The sequence below is a fragment of the Zootoca vivipara genome, chromosome 15 (genome assembly GCF_965207765.1).
Source record: "Zootoca vivipara chromosome 15, rZooViv2.hap1.1, whole genome shotgun sequence".
Taxonomy (NCBI): Eukaryota; Metazoa; Chordata; class Lepidosauria; order Squamata; family Lacertidae; genus Zootoca; species Zootoca vivipara.
The window spans coordinates 36,068,353-36,087,828 of NC_142598.1; the positions used below are offsets into that span (position 1 = coordinate 36,068,353).

The 19,476-nt window shown below is 48.9% G+C and overlaps 1 protein-coding gene across 5 annotated transcripts in view; it reads right to left on the reverse strand.

Moving 5' to 3' along the window:
• PTGR1 (prostaglandin reductase 1) overlaps positions 1 to 19,476 on the reverse strand; it is a 107,401-nt gene that overhangs the window by 21,093 nt on the left and 66,832 nt on the right. The window contains exons 1-2 of one of the 5 annotated variants that reach the window (XM_088659036.1): positions 13,032 to 13,232; positions 12,187 to 12,319 (exon numbers count right to left, since the gene is read on the reverse strand). The exons of 1 other annotated variant lie outside the window; for it this stretch is intronic. The gene's annotated coding sequence lies outside the window, so the exon portion shown is untranslated. 3 more of the 5 variants (XM_035140791.3, XM_035140792.3, XM_035140794.3) reach the window with 3 other exon arrangements.

The following is a 19,476-nucleotide window of genomic DNA, read 5'->3' on the forward strand; positions in this document are numbered from 1 at the left end:
GGAACTGCCAGCGTGCTGGTCTCCACACTCTTTGATTGCTGAAGCAAAGGTTTGTGTGTCTCCCCAGCCCCAGATTAAAACTGGAAACGCACTTCTACGATTTATTTTCTTAACCGGCTCCTTGAACAACAGGCTGGTGGGTGTCCTCCTTGCAATCCTAGCATAGCCCAATTAACATCTTCCTGCAACCCGCTCTCTCCTTTCCTTTTGATGAAAGCGTTGCATTTTTAACAGTTAATTTCCGCATTATACTTGAGCTTTCACATGATGCAAAATCCACTTCCAGAAAGATAGCAGAATCTGGAACAAAGTTAGCACGCCTTTCTGTGTCGGTTGCAAATGGGTGCTTTTTGAAGCAATAGCACAGAAACGAGCGCTAATCCTTGCTCTAGATCCTGCTATCTTTCTGGAAGCGGATTTTTTACATCATGTGAAAGGCCCAAATATAATGTAGAAGTTAGAGAAAGGTCAGGAAGTTGCCTTGGTTTCAAATCACTGCCACTAGATTTGGTTTCAAATACCTGCTTAAAGTCTCCTTAGTCAGCCCCTCTTCTCCATCCAAGCCGTTCCCTTTTAAAGATTTAAACACGCCCTCTTTTCAAGGCACTGAAATGTGTAACTAAAGGGCAGTTTTGCACACAATAATTTCTCAATCTCTCTGCCCTTTTCTTGTCATACTGCAAGGAGATTGCTTTGTAATTGGAATGGTTGTGAAACCACCACTCTCTCGGTGCGAAAGGGCATTTCACCGTGAATGATCAACACAAGCTTCGTGCCGTCTCCTGGCGTTTCAACATTACCTTCTGAAAGTTTTCTTTTGTATTATTGTCAAGGCTGCTGACACACCCTGAATGTTAGCATGCTGAAACTTGCAGGAAACTGCAACAAGATGTGGTAGATTAATTTTGGCCAGAGATGGGGAATCTGGTCTTCCAGATGTTGCTAGAAGTCCCATGACCAATGGACAGGGATGGTGAAAATCCAACATCTGGAGGACCACAGGTCCCCCGGATGGTGGAAATCCAACATCTGGAAGACCACAAGCTCCCCATCTCTGGACTGGACTAGTGCTATAGCAATAATGATCGTATATACACTCATAGAATTGTAGAGATGGAAGAAGGGTTGCCATATATTGAAGAGCAAAAAAGGGCAGCCCAAGCCACTGTCAGCCTGAGTCAGGGAAAGAGGCATGTGGGGCTGCCACAGCAATGCCCATGTGCCTCATTCCCCAGCTCGGGCTGGCAGCGGCATGCAGATCAGCCTGAGCAGAGGCAGGACCCCAGCCAAGGGCGTACCCACCACGGGGCAAGTTAGGGCAGCTGCCCTACTCTAGAAGCCAGCTGCCCCCCCCAAGCTAAAAAGAAAGAAGAAATCTCAATGCAAAAAGCGGGGCGCGCGCTGTTTCCCCCCCCCCCCACTGTAAATAGAAAAAAGAGCTCAGAAGAGGCCGGTGGGGAGGAGTTGCGTGCCCGCCCCCTCCCCTCGGGGGGGGGGCGTGGACATTGACCACGCCCCCTGGGGGGATCCCGTCGCGTCATCGCCAGCCAGCCAATCGGGGGCCGTGCTCGTTCAAACCAGCGCGCGAGCTGAGAGGCACTTTCTCAGCTGGCTGGTGCTGCTGTTGCTCCTTCCGCTCGCCCCACTTCTGCCTCCTTGTCGGCCTGAGCGTGAGCGGCCTCCCCCGGATCGGGCCCTTGCGCTGCCGCCGCCTCCCTGCCGCCGCTGCTGCTGTTCCTCCGCATTTGCTGGAGCTCTGGAAGGATCCCATTCCCTGCTGCCTATCTCTCCTGCCTGCCTAAGCCTTGCCTGCCTTCACCGCGCCAACGCCACCAAGGAACAGCTGATTGCTTGCTGCCACACCGGCGCCGTGCCCTCGCCTCCGCTCCGCCGCTGCTCCTGACTCTGTGGTACAGGTGAGTCCCGACTCCCACGCGTGTGTGCTCGGAGGGTCATTCAAAGGTGCTGCCCCCCAGGGTTATGGTGGGCTTAAGTGGGGGAGAGGTAATGTTTATTATGGGATCAGGCTTAAACATAAGGTGTTCGTAGGGGGTGGCACGGGGGGTCCTTGAGAGGTGCAGAGGGTGGACACTTTTGGGTTTTTGTGGGATGGGGAGGAATGTTTTCGGGATGTGGGCCTGAGCCCACCCCAAAAGCAGCCGTTTTCCTCCTTGGCTTCACCCTGGGATTATGTCCCCCCTCGTCCTTGAACCAGACTATATCCCCCTCCCTGCTGGTCCCCCCCCCCAAATCCCCCTCTCCCCTGAGTCCCCCTAAGAAATTGCTCCAATCCTTTGCTCCTTCTCCCTTCAGCCAGCCCCGGGTTATGCCCCCTTGCCCCCTGAAACCTGGCCAGAATATGCGCCCCTTTGCCTCCTGAGTTTCCTCCCAGAGAGTATGCCCCTTTTGACCCCCCTGAAACCTGGTCTGTATAACACTGGGCTCTGTCTGAGAGGGAGCAGGAGTCCCTCAAGGGACCAGGGTGCATCTCAGGGAGGCTGCTTCTGCTGTCCAAACAGCATCCAAAATAAAATAATTTAGCATGGCTACCAGCCTGGGCTTCCCTTTGAACTTGCTTGCTCTTGAAGCATGGTTGTAACAGAACAGAATAAGAGTTCCACTACAGACACACTCAATAGCTCTGCTCGGTTGTGCAAGACATCTGCTTGGGCAGCTAGGTGATGATTCAACTTAAGAAGACACAGGCATTGGTGACCTTACCCTCTCTTGTTTGCCCCCCCCCCAACTAACTCAAAGTGTAACAGTCAGAACAGAACATTGTGCATGAGGGGGGTTGGACTAGATGACCCTGGGGGTCCCTTTCAGCTCTACAGGATTTCTACAGGATTTCTGTGAGGGAGTTCATGTGAAAGGAAGCACTTTCTTAAGTTGGGTGTGATTATCTTATTTGATGTAGGGTGAATTCCAATTCCCATTGAGTCAGGAAAGCATTACAATGGATTCATTTGCTGAGAATGGCTGTGTTATTAGGCAAACAAAGGGAAAGAGATATGGGCCATTAGCAGAGATTCTGCCAGACAGCAAGAGGGTGTGCCCCCTCCTTGACTTCACCCTGGGATTATGCCCCCCCCTCGCCCTTGAACCAGACTATATCCCCCTCCCTGCTGGTCTCCCCCCCAAAAAAAGCCTGTGTTGGGGGGGGCAGCTTTATCAGGCTACCTGCATCATTGGTGACCTTATCCTCTCTTGTTTGCCCCCCCCTTCAACTCACTCCAAGTGTAACAGTCAGAACAGAACCTTGTGCATGAGGGGGGGTTGGACTAGATGACCCTGGGGGTCCCTTTCAGCTGTACAGGATTTCTGTGGGGGAGTTCATGTGAAAGGAAGCACAGATTGATTTCTTAAGTTGGGTGTGATTATCTTGAACCAGAATATATCCCCCTCCCTGCTGGTCCCCTATAACCAGACTATATCCCCCTCCCTGCTGGTCTCCCCCCCCCCAAAAAAAGCCTGTGTTGGGGGGGGGCAGCTTTATCAGGCTACCTGCATCATTGGTGACCTTATCCTCTCTTGTTTGCCCCCCCCCTTCAACTCACTCCAAGTGTAACAGTCAGAACAGAACCTTGTGCAAGAGGGGGGTTGGACTAGATGACCCTGGGGGTCCCTTTCAGCTGTACAGGATTTCTGTGGGGGAGTTCATGTGAAAGGAAGCACAGATTGATTTCTTAAGTTGGGTGTGATTATCTTGAACCAGAATATATCCCCCTCCCTGCTGGTCCCCTATAACCAGACTATATCCCCCTCCCTGCTGGTCTCCCCCCCCCAAAAAAAAGCCTGTGTTGGGGGGGGCAGCTTTATCAGGCTACCTGCATCATTGGTGACCTTATCCTCTCTTGTTTGCCCCCCCCTTCAACTCACTCCAAGTGTAACAGTCAGAACAGAACCTTGTGCATGGGGGGTTGGACTAGATGACCCTGGGGGTCCCTTTCAGCTGTACAGGATTTCTGTGGGGGAGTTCATGTGAAAGGAAGCACAGATTGATTTCTTAAATTGGGTGTGATTATCTTGAACCAGAATATATCCCCCTCCCTGCTGGTCCCCTATAACCAGACTATATCCCCCTCCCTGCTGGTCTCCCCCCCCCCAAAAAAAGCCTGTGTTGGGGGGGGCAGCTTTATCAGGCTACCTGCATCATTGGTGACCTTATCCTCTCTTGTTTGCCCCCCCCTTCAACTCACTCCAAGTGTAACAGTCAGAACAGAACCTTGTGCATGGGGGGTTGGACTAGATGACCCTGGGGGTCCCTTTCAGCTGTACAGGATTTCTGTGGGGGAGTTCATGTGAAAGGAAGCACAGATTGATTTCTTAAATTGGGTGTGATTATCTTGAACCAGAATATAGCTCATCAAGCTCCTCCCCTTCCTTCCTTCCTTCCCTCCCCCCCTTCTCCCTTTTCAGAGGTTTTGCCCCTCGTTAGCCCAGTCTCGGCTGAAGGGGCATTCTGAGCATCTTATTACCCACCCACCCCAGTTTGTGTGTTTTATTGAGCGTGGGCCATACAGAAAAAACCCTGTGTGTGTTAAGGGGTGGGTCTAAGAGTGAGAGAGACAATGTGATTGGGGGGGGTGAGTGTTGCTGGGATAAATAGTATGTAACAATCTGTTGATTGACAGGGTGAGTGCTGTGCTTATAATCTCAGCGTCTCCATTTTACTTTCACTCTTGCTAGGTGGAAATTTCCCGCCTGCCCACCTCTTTCTCTTTACAGGTTTAGAGTGACCTTGCTTTGCCTGTCTAGGGGTCGCCTGTATTCAGGGGCCCAGTAGGAATTTTGCCATCTGGCTGATTGGCTGTTGCCATTTGGTTTTTGCGTACTGCTTAGCAAACCGTCACAACTTTGTTAGGTTGGCGGTTAGGCTTTGGTTGATAATTTTTGGTGGAGGGGTATTGCATGGACGTGCATAACCCTCAGTGATGCTCTTATAGAAGTATTCCGTTAAAGGGATCCTGGGGCTCCGGGGCTCTTGTCCATACACCCCCGCAGTGGTGCGGGGCTGGGGCCATTACAGAGCACGAGCCTCGGGGAACATTTCTGGTCGTGGGGAGACTGCCTGCGCACAGCTATCTCCTCTCCCATGGGGTGTTTACTTGACTTTCCTACCGTAGGAAAGTCGGAGCTGGTCCTGTCCCACTGTGGGACAGAAGATTAACCAAAGCCTAAGCCAACACTCCATTTAAAATTGTAATTTAAATAAAGTTGTGGCCAAAACATGCCAAAAACCCAAACCAAAAATGATGTGTGTTGTGTGAGTTATTGTGGGGGTTTTCTGGGGCCTTTTCCGTGCTGAAATGTCACAACCTGGACGACCATGGCTTGCCCCCCCCCCTAGATTTGATCCTGGGTACGCCCATGACCCCAGCCCCTGATATTTGCTGCAATGGCCTTTCTCTGTTGCGCTGCTTCTGCTTCTGGGGCACAGCGCCCTCCCAAACATGTGTGTGCCCTACAATATTTCCTTTAAGTTGTAAAAAAATCTACCCGTATGTGCATGTTAAAGGTAAAGGTACCCCTGACTGTTAAGCTCAGTCACAAACGACTCTGGTGTTGTGGCACTCATTTCGCTTTACTGGCCGAGGGAGCTGGCCAACATGACTAAGCCGCTTCTGGCGAACCAGAGCAGCACATGGAAACACTGTTTACCTTACTGGAGCGGTACCTATTTATCTACGGTACTTGCACTTTGACGTGCTTTCGAACTGCTAGGTTGGCAGGAGCTGGGACCGAACCGGGGTATACCCAGGATCAAAATGGGGGGGGCAAGGGGTGGGGCCAAGGCATGGGAGGGGACACAAAGTGGGAACGTGGGCAGGGCTACGGAGCCCAGGTGAAACTGACTACGGTCTCACCTAGGCGCCGCGAAGCTTTTTGCAGTCGGAGGCGCTGGGGCTCCGCTGACAGCATGCAGCCAGGGCGCTCGCTCTGGCCCGCCGGGCTGCCCCCGGTGCACTATGGCCAGGCCAGGACCCCGGTGGAGCACGCAGCCATGGGCGAGAGCGGCGCTGCTGGCGGGGCTGGTGGGTAGAGGCGGAGGCAGAGCCCAGCCCAGCGGAGCGCGCGTTCAGCGTTCCTGCCCACCGTGCTGCACCCTCCAGCTTCCCGTTACGCTCTCTGGTTCCCCGCTGCGCTTGGCCTTGCCAGAGGGCGCGTTGGGGAGCTGGAGGGAGGGCGTGGTGTGGTGGGCGGGAACGCCGAACTCGCGCTTCGCTGGGCTGTGCTCTGCCTCCACCTCTGCCCACCAGCCCTGCCGGCAGCGCTGCTCTCGCCCATGGTTGCGCCGGCCCCTGCCCCGTGCTGGGTATGCCCATGGACCGAACAACGGAAGCTTGCCCCGTCGCAGGAATTTGAACGGCCGACCTTCTGATTGGCAAGCCCTAGGCTCTGTGGTTTAGACTACAGCGGCGCCATCCATGTCCCTTATGTGCATGTTAGGACCCCCCCAAGAGAGGACAACGTCCAGGTTTTCCTGGATGTACGGGAACCCTAATGGAAGTGACCCTCAGGATCCTCTAGTCTAATGCAGGAATATCCAGCTCTCCCATTACAGAGATCAAACCCGCAACCTTGGCTTTATCAGCACCACGTTCTAACCAACTGAGCTTGGGTATTATTCTCCATCAACTAATGAGAAAAGACTCAGCCAGCAAATGGCCAGGCATGAAAACTAATTTCCTTGTTAGATAAAAGGTATGGATGCACAGTATATGGGCGAAGGGCCGCAGCTCGGCATCAGTTTTGCATGAAAAAGGTCCCAAGGTCATCTCCCAGAATCCTCAGAGAGGGTGTGCCTGAACAAAGGCAGATGTTGCCCACTGCAATTTGTTAATCTCCCTATTTTATCTTCTGTCATACTGCCAAGAGGTTGCTTTGCTTTGTAATCAGAAGAATTATGAAACCACCACTCCCTCGGGGTGAAAGAGCACGAGCAATAAAACCTCGACCAGTCATTCCACTGGTGATTAATTCCTAAATGGGACGTTATTTTGCAAGTTTTCTCTTGCTTTATGTCAAAGCAACCGACATCCTAGATCTTAATGTACTACTGTGTTTCTCCTAAAATAAGACGTGCCTCTAAAATAAGCCATGGCACGATTTTCTAAAGGCAAAAAAATATAAGACATCCCCCAAAAATAAGACGTGTTGGGGTTTTGTTACCGGTAGTGGTGGGAGCAGGTCTGCATGGGGCTTCTGCAGTGCGCGCCTCGCCGAGCCCCGACTGGGTCGAGACTTGGCGTGTGGCGCGCTGCTGTCTCTGCCAGGTCCCACTGGGTCCCGCTGAGTCGCTCCACAGCGCTTTGCCCCACAGTGAGCCCTTCAAGGCACCGCCGCCGCCACCGCCGTTGGCCACCAGGTGCTGCTGCGGATGCGACGTCGGCTCCTCCTTCCACCGGCCGCCGCTCATTGTCCTCTTCCGCCGCCACCACCTCCCTCCCTCCCCGCCGGGCCGCCGCTGGGTCAGGACTCGGCGTGGCGCGGCTCCCGCTCGAGCCCCGACCCAGCGGCGGCCCGGCGGGGAGGGAGGGAGGCGGCGGCGGAAGATGACAATGAGCGGCGGCCGGCGGAAGGAGGAGCCGACGTCGCATCCGCAGCAGCACCTGGTGGCCAGCGGTGGCGGCGCCGGCACCGCCTTGAAGGGCTCGCTGTGGGGCAAAGCGCTGCAGAGGACAAGGTGAGGCCTAGGCCGGGCCGCGCTACCTTGGCGGTGGGAGCGTAGGCCCCGCGGGAGCCCCTTGGCATGGAGGAGCTGTGTTGGCCGGAGCCTCGGCTGCGGCGATTCCAGGGGAACCTGCTACGTTGGCTGTGGCAGCGGCGGGCCGAGCCTCCCAGGGTAGTAAAAGACATCCCCTGAAAATAAGCCGTTGTGTGGTTTTTTGGCGGAAAAATAAATATAAGACGTGTCTTATTTTAGGAGAAACACGGTAGATGCAACTTACGGGAGAAACAGAAGGTGTGATAGATCTGGCCAGGGATCGGGAACCAGAGCCCCTTAGAATGTTGTTAGGTCTCCCTTAAAGCCTAGCTAGCATGGCCAATGGCCAGGGATGCTGAAAAGCAAGTCCTACTGCAAGAAGGAATTCCTGCCTGCGAACTGACTTCCTTATCGATTTGGGAACTGGCTTTTGGTATTCTTAAAGGTATGAATGTACCTTGTAAGGCTATGGTATATCGTGACAACAGATCAGCATGGCAGCACATTTTAAACTGTTTTTATATGGGCTTTATTTGCTGATTTAGCTGAAGAGTAGGGCAAAGAACCTTGAAATAAATACGTTGCTCTTGGTCACAATGCGTGACTAAGTTTTCCAAAAGCAAACAAAAAGATTCATACATAGTCTCTGTGCATATACTTCTATACCAAAGGATGCAGGTGGGCTGTGGTCTAAGTCACTGAGCCTCTTGGGCTTGCCGATCAGAAGGTTGGCAGTTCGAATCCGCACAACAGGGTGAGCTCCCATTGCTCTGTCCCAGCTCCTGCCAACCCAGCAGTTCGAAAGCATACCAGTGTGAGTAGATAAAAAGGTACCACTGTGGTGGGAAGGTAAACAGCGTTTCTGTGCGCTCTGGTTTCCATCACGGTGTCCCATTGCACCAGAAGCAGCTTAAGTCCTGCTGGACACATGACCCAGAAAGCTGTTTGTGGTCAAACGCTGGTTCCCTCAGCCTGAAAGCGAGATAAGCGCCACAACCCCATAGTTGCCTTTGACTGGACTTAACCGTCCAGGGGTCCTTTACCTTTACTTCTATACCAGTTTTCCAAACTTCCCACGTTGGCAGCACACTTCCTAGACATGCATCCTTTCACAACACAGAAACTCAGTTTTGCTAGCAAGCCGGAGGTTAAGCCAATCCCTTTTCCAGCCCTGGGAGAAGCATAGGGAGCATTTGTGCGACACACCTACCCACTAATGTGTCGCAACACAGTTTGGAAAGTTCCGTTCTATACTCTTAATAGGATTTCAGGATCACTCTGGGTGTCATCTGCGGGACTCATCCTGTACCCTCCAACACTTCTCCCACGAAAATAGGAACATCCTAAGGTAAAGTGGAGCATTCCAGGATCAAATCAGAAACTGGGGCAGCGTCTCCAAATCAGTGACGTCCCTGGAAAATAGGGACCCTTGGAGGCTCTGTCATCCAAGCATGTGGTTTGCTATCTGTAGGATGGGGCTGTGTTAAGTAGGAGGAACTGTTTTAAGTGGTCAAACCACTCTCCTTGTAAAATTAATGCCCCCACCCCATCTATTAAGCATCTATTTACACGACTAAAAGTTGTTCGAAGTACCAGATGGGCTGCCCAAAAATGGCTTGCTAGTGATGCCTCAGGTACCACAGGTACATACCTAAATAAAAGTGGCTATTAAAAAAACCCGGCACAGACTCCCGTCACTTTGCAAGTCTTTCACCACTAGAGTTTCTTTCAAGTTAACAGTAACAAGTTACGTTACTATAAGGCTGTTTGGCAGGCTTGAATTTATTGGTTAAGGTAAGCTGGTCAACGGCTACATTCTGACAAATAGTTTTGTGTGTGTTTGCGCGCGCAAGTAAGCATGCACAGATCAAAGTCCAATTGACTTCAGCTGGGTTTACTCCCAAATATAGAGGACTGCAGTACAGTTGTACCTTGGAAGTTGAACAGAATCTGTTCCAGAAGTCCGTTCGACTTCCAAAACGTTTGGAAAACTGCAGGAAACTCCTGCAGGAAACTCCTGCAGCCAATCGGAAGCCGCGCCAGGAAACTCCTGCAGCCGGAAACTCCTGCAGCCGGAAACTCCTGCAGCCAATCGGAAGCCGCGCCAGACTTTCAGCTTCCAAAAATCATTCACAAACCAGAATATTCACTTCTGGGTTTGCAGCATTCGGGAGCCAAAACATTAAAGAACTAAGCTGTTCAGAAACCAAGGTACGACTGTATAGAAAAAGTTTATGCATAGTTACGTAAGAGAAATCCTACTAACCTCAGCAGAAGTTACTTCTGAGTAAACAAATATAGGATTAGTATGTCTTTGTGTTAGGGTCAAGGTACCCTAAAAATAACAGCCATCTATTTGCAAGCACGAGAGCTGCAAAGAAGCCTTACCAAGTTTTGTACTGTCCTTGCAAAATATCAGACACCTTTCCATGCTCTGGATTTTAAATTGCCTGGCCAATTTAAAAATTAACAAGACAGGCATCGGATTCCCCCTAGTCCCTTCAAAGGGAGACACAATAGTTGAGTTTTAGACTTAAAAGAAAAACAGCAGAACACAGTTATTTTGATCTGCTCAAGAATTACTCAAGACCAACATTTTAAAAAGTGAGCTAGTGTCCAGTACTTTTATAGTGATGGATCAATAGTTAAGGAAGGGCTGTGCTTGACTGACAGGTGTCATTAACACTCCTCCTCCCCCTACAAAAATAAAAGTGGACCCAGGTGGCGCTGTGGTTAAACCACTGAGCCTAGGGCTTGCTGATCAGAAGGTCGGCGGTTCGAATCCCTGTGACGGGGTGAGCTCCCGTTGCTTGGTCCCAGCTCCTGCCAACCTAGCAGTTCGAAAGCACATCAAAATGCAAGTAGATAAATAGGAACCGCTACAGCGGGAAGGTAAACGGCGTTTCCATGTGCTGCTCTGGTTTGCCAGAAGCGGCTTTGTCATGCTGGCCACATGACCTGGAAGCTATACGCCGGCTCCCTCGGCCAATAATGCGAGATGAGCGCGCAACCCCAGAGTCGGTCACGACTGGACCTAATGGTCAGGGGTCCCTTTACCTTTACTGCACCAAAAAGATTCTTTCTGCTTACAGAGAAGACCCAGAACAACATACTAACAATTTCAAAACACCAAACAGAAATGGATAACTTTGAGAATGTCAGCAATTCATCATTCCCAGAGAGCCGTCAAGCCAAGCCTGCTTTTCGCATTACAAGACCTGAACTTTGGACTACACTGAGTGATTGTAAGAAACTAGAAGATTTAAAATGGTCTGCATACTCCAACACCCCAGTTCCAGTTGCCCATTCCACCCCCTCTGCGATCCCTGCTATCGATTACTAACCTGTGTGACTGTTTGACAAGTCTGCCTTGCAGCCAAGAAAGACAGCTTTGCTTCTGGTACACTACTGAGTTCGGAGGATGTTGGGCGTGTGCAAGCATTTATATACTCTGGGCTGCCGCCTGCTGTTCCTGCGCAACGCTACAAGTCAATACTACCAAATTATGCAGAAGCTGGGAAACTGAAGTTCTCCACTCTATACTTTGCTCGAGAAGATTGCCCTGAAACTCTTTGTTTTCTTCTCTGCGTTTTCTATAAAACAATTATTAATGGCTTCATAATTAACACAACAGGGATGTCCACACACAGTGCATTCAACAAACGCACAGTCTGTATACTTAGGTACTACAAGCTCTTTCTATTGGATGTAAATCTTGTTAGAAAGCAAGTTGCACTTCCTGAAACAGACACGGCATTCCTGGTCTTGTTGCCAGCAAAAGAAAATGGCTTCAAAGACACATATTAGAGGCATCACTGAAGCAATTCCCTTTTACTGGCAAGAAGCCCAGGAATGCCGTGTGTTGTGTATTAAAGTAATAGCACAGCCAAGTACCATATGTATTCTAATATAGAGTTTATTGTATTGTATTACAGAGTTTATTTGAATGTACAAGTTCCAGCAGGAACGTCTATCATTTGCTGGTTCAGGATTTGGATACTCTGCCGGATTGGTTTCCGCGGGAGGGTAATCCGTGCCATTGGTTCCCGCCAAAATGTATCTTTTCCCTGCTAATACAAGGTAAAGGGACCCCTGACCATTAGGTCCAGTCGTGACCGACTCTGGGGTTGCGGCACTCATCTCGCATTATTGGCCGAGGGAGCCGGCGTATAGCTTCCAGGTCATGTGGCCAGCATGACAAAGCCGCTTCTGGCAAACCAGAGCAGCACATGGAAATGCCGTTTACCTTCCCGCTGTAGCGGTTCCTATTTATCTACTTGCATTTTGACGTGCTTTCGAACTGCTAGGTTGGCAGGAGCTGGGACCAAGCAATGGGAGCTCACCCCGTCACAGGGATTCGAACCGCCGACCTTCTGATCAGCAAGCCCTAGGTTCCGTGGTTTAGCCCACAGCGCCCTGCTAGTCCTCTGTTATTATATAAGCCCCAGTTTTCCCCATTCCTGTGTTCTGGCTCTTACCTGTTCTTTGAAGAGATGTTGTACCAGATCCTCGCCTCCAGCTTCTTATCCGCACCGGACTGAAATCACTGAATACCCACTACACAACACCGGGTCTGTTTCAGGAAGTGCAACTTGCTTCCTAACAAAAGAGCTGTGGCAGAAAGGGGAACGTGGCTCATTTCATTTTTCTTGCACAACTTCTCAATTTTTAAAAATCAAAGCACCAGCATTTAAAACAAAAATACCAATGCCTTTAAAAGATCATAACTACAATTTGCAAATGCTTTGTTTTCATTACAAACTTTATGGCGTCTAGGTCGTGCTGCACAAACAATCGACCAAGCAGGTTGTCCATTCATGGATAGCACGTGTTGTGGACGGGTTAACAGGACATCCCCTGGGTTGCTGGGCAGAATTACTCTAAATGGCCACAGGGTGGTTGGGCAGTTTGTGGCTGGGGCGGGGCGAAGAGTTATGTTATCAGGGAGAGGTGAAGGGCCGGCTCCATCCTCTCTCAGGGGGTGTTTACCTACTGACTTCCCTAGACGGCTAGGGATGTCAGATCTGTCTCAGGGTAGGGGACAAATGGATGAACCGATGCCTAAGCAACCACTCACATTTGGTTATATTTTAAATAAAGTTGTGGCCAAAATAATGCCAAAAACCTTTAACTTAAATTGCTGTGTTATGTGTGAATTATTGGGGGGGATGTCCTGTGACCTCGACATGCAACACATGCAGCTGGAATCTCATTATTTGGTAATGAAACACACATACATATGTGTATGACCCCTGTTCCGCAGATTGTATACAAACACAAAGTTGAAAAACTGAAGAAGACCAAACCGAAACAGTATGATTACCTTGGATCACTGTCATCGCATGTCGTTATAGTTTATAAAGCTAAAAATAGATCTATTTCACCCGTTGGAATTGGCCGACGTGCTGCCTCTTTTTCTGGAATCTCATTCTTTGGCAAATACTTCTACTCACTGGACCCCTCTGCACAACATATAACTAAACTTGAAAAAATTTGAAGAAATCAGGAAAGCTTGATGGATTGCCTGCAATATTTTCAAATAAATGAGAGATTAAGCATGGATAGAAAGAAAGGACTCGCAAATGAAATATCTAAATTTGAAAAAGAACTAATCCGATCCAAAGGAAAACACATCTCAAGGATGTATAATCTCCTCCTTGAATGGGAGGTGAAAGAGGAATAAGTGAAAGGGGTAATGGTGCGATGGGCTCAAGCTCTCGGTTACAACATCTACATCAGGGGTGTCAAATTCAAATTCATCGGGGGCCGCATCAGCGGTTTGGTCACCCTCAAAGGGCCGGTTGTATGTAGGACTATGTGTCCACTCTTTATTATCATAAATTATCATAAATTATTGTCACTGCATTCAATTATTACTGTTTTTTGTAATAATGTAAGTAATAACTGACTTATTACTTACATTAAGATGACTAAGATGACTTAGTCGGCCATGGCTTATGGAGGGTGGGCAACCATTTGCTGCTGTGCCTCAGGCAGCAAAAAAATATTGAGGTGTGGGGGTGCATCTCACAAGGAACCCAAGCGATGTTCCCGTAAGGAAACGCGGCTGCCCCCGCCACAGCTGCGTGCGTAAATTTGGTCTCACCCATCCCACTGGGCATACTGGGGTCCGTTCCCCGCAGCCCCAGCTTGCAGGAGAAGACTTTTGAGGAAGAAGCTGCTCGCTAGCCTTGGGCACGAGTTGTGCGGGAGACCATACGGGTGCGGTGTGGGAGAGCGAGCAGGAGCAGCGAGAGCGTGCGCACACACACACCACACCCGAGAGACCACCAGCAGCAACCCCCAGTCTTGAGAGAGGAGCCCCACCCGGGTGCGCACGGTCTCCCTGTGTGCAAGGGGTTGCCCGCGTGCGTCCCAGTCTCCTCGGCCGCCCTTCCCTCGAACAATGAGCAGGGGCCGCACACGCCACCACCACCCACCCCACCCCACCCCTCCCTTCCCTCATCGCTTTCCTCCCACCCACAGCCCAGGACTCGGAGCCGGGGGAAGCAGTAGCATCTGCTGCGGCAGCTCCCACCCCTCAGCAGCCACACAGAGACACCGGCAGCAGCAGCAGCAGCAGCAAGACGCAGCAGCAGCAACGGCGCGGGGTTTGGTTCATTATGTCCACCGCCGCTCGGTGCCGGCGGCGACCGAGGGTTGCAGCGACCAGCCGGCAGCAGCAGCGGCTGAGCTTCCTGGATCTTTAATGCCCCGCTTGACCCTCTGCCGCCACCGCCAACACCCCCTCCTTCTCCTGGGGTAGAGGAGGCAGTGTTAATGAACTGACCCGGCGGCGGCGGCAAACCCAGCCTTCTCCTGCTCTCCCCACTCACAGTAAGGAGCGGCGAGGGAAGCGCCCGCTTTTCTCACCCTGCCGCCCATATATATACACACACACCCACTGTCCCAGGAGGCGGCGAAGTGAAGTCGACTCAGTCACAACAAACAGCAACCACCACACTATTTTCAAAAGGAAGAGTTGAGGGAGAGAGAAAAGGAGAGGTTCTGCTCTTGCCCAGGAGAGGCACACAGCGTGCAACCTTCACGGCCACGTGCAAGGAGGGGAGCCGAAAGGAGGGGGGGAGTCGCCCAGAGCTGGGGGGGGGGAAACTAATAATGCAGTACCATTGAGCCCGCGTGGTTGCCTCCTGCTGCCCGTTCGGCGATGGCACACGTGCTTTGCAAAGCAGGGCTGGAGCCTGGAGGCGGGCCAGTTAGGAGGGAGGGGCCTCACGCCAACCAGCCAATAACGTGGTGCCTTGCTAGCCTAGCCCGCCCCTCACCTCCTCCCAGGGGCCCAGCCCCCAGCCCGGCAGCCTCAGGGAAAAAAAAATACAAAACGAATCCACATGCGCACTCGGGAAAAAATACAAAACGAAGCCCTACATTATCGCTCCGGCCCTGCCGGCGGCGGCTACACGGGCCACATGACGAGGTCTGGCGGGCCGGATTTGGCCCCCGGGCCTTGAGTTTGACACCCGTGATCTACATGGACCAGTGGGAGAAACTATAGAGGGAGGTTATAAAGTTTGCAGCATGCTACAACCTCAGAGAAAACATAATGAAAATGCAGTATAAAATTACTAAGACCATCATACCATTTGCCCAGCAAACATTCTTTGAGCAAGCCTCTTTTGGAGTCAGAATATGAATGTGTAATGGAATCCGTGCAAGGAAAAATTAAGGAAGCAGCGTGTCCACTACTTACAGATGGATGGACAAATGTGAGAGGAGAAGAGATTATAATTTTTGTTATAACAACACCTCAACCAGTTTTACAAAAGCATTGAAACAGGAGAGAATAGACATACTGCAGAGTATATCAGCTGTAAAATATGTGAAGTCCTACAGAAAATTGGGAGTGGTAAAGTATTTGCTTTGCTGACTGACAATGCCAGCAATATGAAAGCAGCATGGGAGATAATAATGGATAAGTATCCACATATTACTGCAATAGGATGTGCATCTCATGGGCTAAACTTGCGTCTTAATGCTATTATGAAACTGGACACCCTTCAAAGGATCCAAAGACAAGCAAAAGAAGTTATAAAACATGTAAAAGGTACTCATATTGTAGCTGCAGTTTTGAAGAAGAAGCAAGTAGGAAAAAATGCAAAGAATAAAATAGTGACACTGAAGCTCTGTAGTAAATCTCGGTGGGCTGGAGCCTTTGAAAGTTTACTAAAAAACAAAGAAGCTCTTCAAGAAACAGATCACAAACGGAACAGAAAAAGGACTTGATTGTTAATTTATCAATGCGTCCATTGAGCGATGGAGAAAAGAAGGTACTTAACCTGGTGTAGCAGTGATCTTAGAGTGATGTCGACAAACCACATCAAATAGAAAGCTAGCTGTCAAAACCCTCAGCTGTCAAACGCATACAATAGTTTTAACGTACAGCGCTGGCAAACCTTCCTGTACGTCAGTATGCATAAACACGCATTCACAAGTTGGGTCAGGGGGATATTAGAGGGCAGCAGGTCACAACTGGACTGGCCAGAGTTGGGAGGATCCTTTTTTTCCTTTTTATTATAATGTTTTATTAAAGTTTTCAAAAGTACAACAATAATACGAAACAATAAAAACAGAAAAAGGAAAAAACAAGAACAAAAGAAAAACAAATACATATAAAGCACAAAATCTTATATCACTTCACATTGTATATTGGGACCTCCTCGGGTTCCCCTCCCTGTGGTTCTTTAATACGTTTATGTTTAGCAAATTATATACCAATTTAATCACCTTATGAAATCTTATTTTCTTCCTCTCAAATAACATGTTCACCAATTCCACAGTTTATTTACAACTTAATTTCTGATCTAGTAAATTACTTTAGCATGTTTTTTTTAGATACAATTTGAAATCTTTTCATTCTTCCTCCATCGCTTCCTCCCGCTGGTTGCGGATTCTTCCGGTCATCTCAGCCATTTCCATCAATTCCATCATCTTCATCTGCCAGTCATCAATCATTGGTAGTGTTTGTAGTTTCCAGTTCTTAGCAATCAAAAGTCTAGCCGCCGTTGTAGCATACATAAAAAAAGATATATTTTTCTTTGGGATCTCCTTTCCAACAATGCCCACTAGAAATGCTTCTGGTTTCTTAACAAATGTGTTTTTCAACACTTTCTTGAGTTCATTATAAATCTTATTCCAGAAGTCACTTACTAGTGGACATGTCCACCACATGTGGTAAAATGAACCTTCTTCTTTCTTACATCTCCAGCATTTATTATCATGGTTATGATAAATCTTTGCTAATTTTACTGGTGTAAGATACCACCTATACATCATTTTCATTATATTTTCTTTTAATAAACTACACGCAGTAAAATTAATGTTATCTTTCCACAGTTTTTCCCATTCTTCAATCATAATATTATGGCCAACATCCTTTGCCCACAAAATCATAACATTTTTTGTTTGTTCATCTTTCGTATGCCACTCCAGCAACAATTTATACATTCTGGAAAGAATTTTCGTCTTAGGCTCTAACAATTCTGTTTCCAACTTTGACCTCTCTGTTTGAAAACCAAATACTCTATCCATTTTAAAAACTTCATTTATCTGGTGATATTGGAGCCAATCATCTAATTTATATTTCAATTCCTCATATGATTTTAGCTTAAATTGGTCTCCTTCAATTAACAAATCTCTATATTTTGGCTCTATATTTAGTCTTTTACGAACCTTGGCCTCCAACGGTGAAATCCATTTCGGTGTTTTTCTTTCTAACAAGTCTTTGTATCTGGACCAAACATTGTACAATGATTTTCTAATTATATGACTTTTGAAGCCTCTGTGGACCTTTACTTTATCATACCATAAATATGCATGCCAACCATAAACATTATCATAGCCTTCTAAATCTAATATGTCCGTATTTTCCAACAAAAACCAGTCTTTCATCCAGCAAAAAGCAGCTGCTTCATAGTAAATTTTAAGATCAGGCAGGGAAAAGCCTCCTCTTTGTTTATCATCAGTAAGTATCTTATATTTAATTCTTGGCTTTTTCCCTTGCCATATAAATTTTGATAGCGCCTTTTGCCATTCTTTAAAACATTCCAACTTATCAATTATTGGCAAAGATTGAAACAAAAACAACAATTTTGGCAATACATTCATCTTAACAGTTGCTATACGGCCCACCAGAGCCCGTCAGAGTTGGGAGGATCCTGATGGAACCGGTTAGAGTGAGTTAGAGCAGGGGAGGCTGGTCCAAACCTGAAGGGTCAGATTCAGGTTAGGAGGAAGACAATGGGAAAATGGTGGAGTTGGGGGAAAACACCGAGAGTCACAAGATGGAGAGGAGGGAGATGTTTAAGGAGTAGGCATGTGACAGGGAGAGGTCAGGAGTATGTGAGGACCAGGCACTTCCTCTACGGCGGAGTTATAGGGTGTTGGCAGAATGTGACATACCCAGGAACACCACCTCTCTTGGGCTTGACCGATTGTCATTGGATGAAGGATGCACCTCTAGTTAATCATTGATAGTTCTGAAAATTTACAACAAAAGGGGGTGTGACAAGGCACCACCTCAATCTGGATTTCAGCTCTTGCTCAGTCATCTTCTTTGCAAGCTCAGAACCAGTCTGTCGCCTCTTCCCTGTTTCAGCTAAGGGCGGGGGGGTGGGGGAGCCATCCGAATGGGATTCTTAAAGGCACAGGAGGAGGGACAGGGGCAAATTGGCAGCCTCTTGCGTATCAGGTCTTTAGGGAACTGAGGAAAAGCATTGCGGAGACAACCTTGGGGTTGTTGGAGAGTGTGGGTAATTCTCAGAACTTGATTTCCCAATATATGGTATGGGATTCTGAGTATCAGAAGGAAGCTCTGCACGCTGGCAATAATTCAGGAGGGTTATACCTCCCAGACCAATTGTATGGTGCAGGCAACTTTGCCACTCTTGCAGGGGCGTAGCCAGGATCAAAACTAGGGGGGGGGGGCAAGCCATGGTCGTTCAGGGGCGGGGCCAAGGCACAGAAGGGGAGGGGCCACAAAGTGGGCGGGGCTAAAGGGCTCGCTGACATGCTTAGAGCTTGCGCTGATATTGGCACCAATGCCTTTCAGATGGAAGCTCTAGCAATGGCACTGAGGAGGGGCAGTAGACCTATGGGCAATTGTTACAATCGCAAAAAAGAAGGGCAGGCAGTAAAACCTAAAATAGTATGTCCAAAATGCAGGAAGGGTTTCCACTGGGCAAACCAATGCCGTAACACAGGTGGCCCTCAGGAAAACTATGAAGCGGGCAGACGGCTAGCCCAGGATCCAAGGCTGAAAGTGATATTTCCAACGCAAAATCAGCCACTAAAGGCAGCGCTGGAATTGATTTAATTAATCAGGAAACTAAATTCATTCCATTTCCTGGAGTTGTGGTCCTTATGCCATCCCAATTGAAAGGAATTTTGCCTAAAGATACTGTAGGCTTAGTACTCCCATGTTCCTCCGCTGGTAAAAAGGGAATTTATGTAATACCGGGAGCAATTGATTCAGATTATGAGGGTAAAATTCAAATTCAATTTGAGACCAATTTGCCAATGACTCTTAATGAAGGGGAGTCATTTGCACAATTGGTCATTGTCCCCTATGTTTTGCCAGCGGGGTGAGAATCTGTGCTGCGCGGTACGGGAGGTTTTGGTTCCACTGATTCCTCCTGCACCTTGCACCCCAGTATTCTGGCTGTCACGCAAATGATAAATCAGGAGACGCCTAGAAGGACCTATTTGCTGAATGGTAGACCTTGTCATGAAGTGCCAAAACCTTGGTTCTT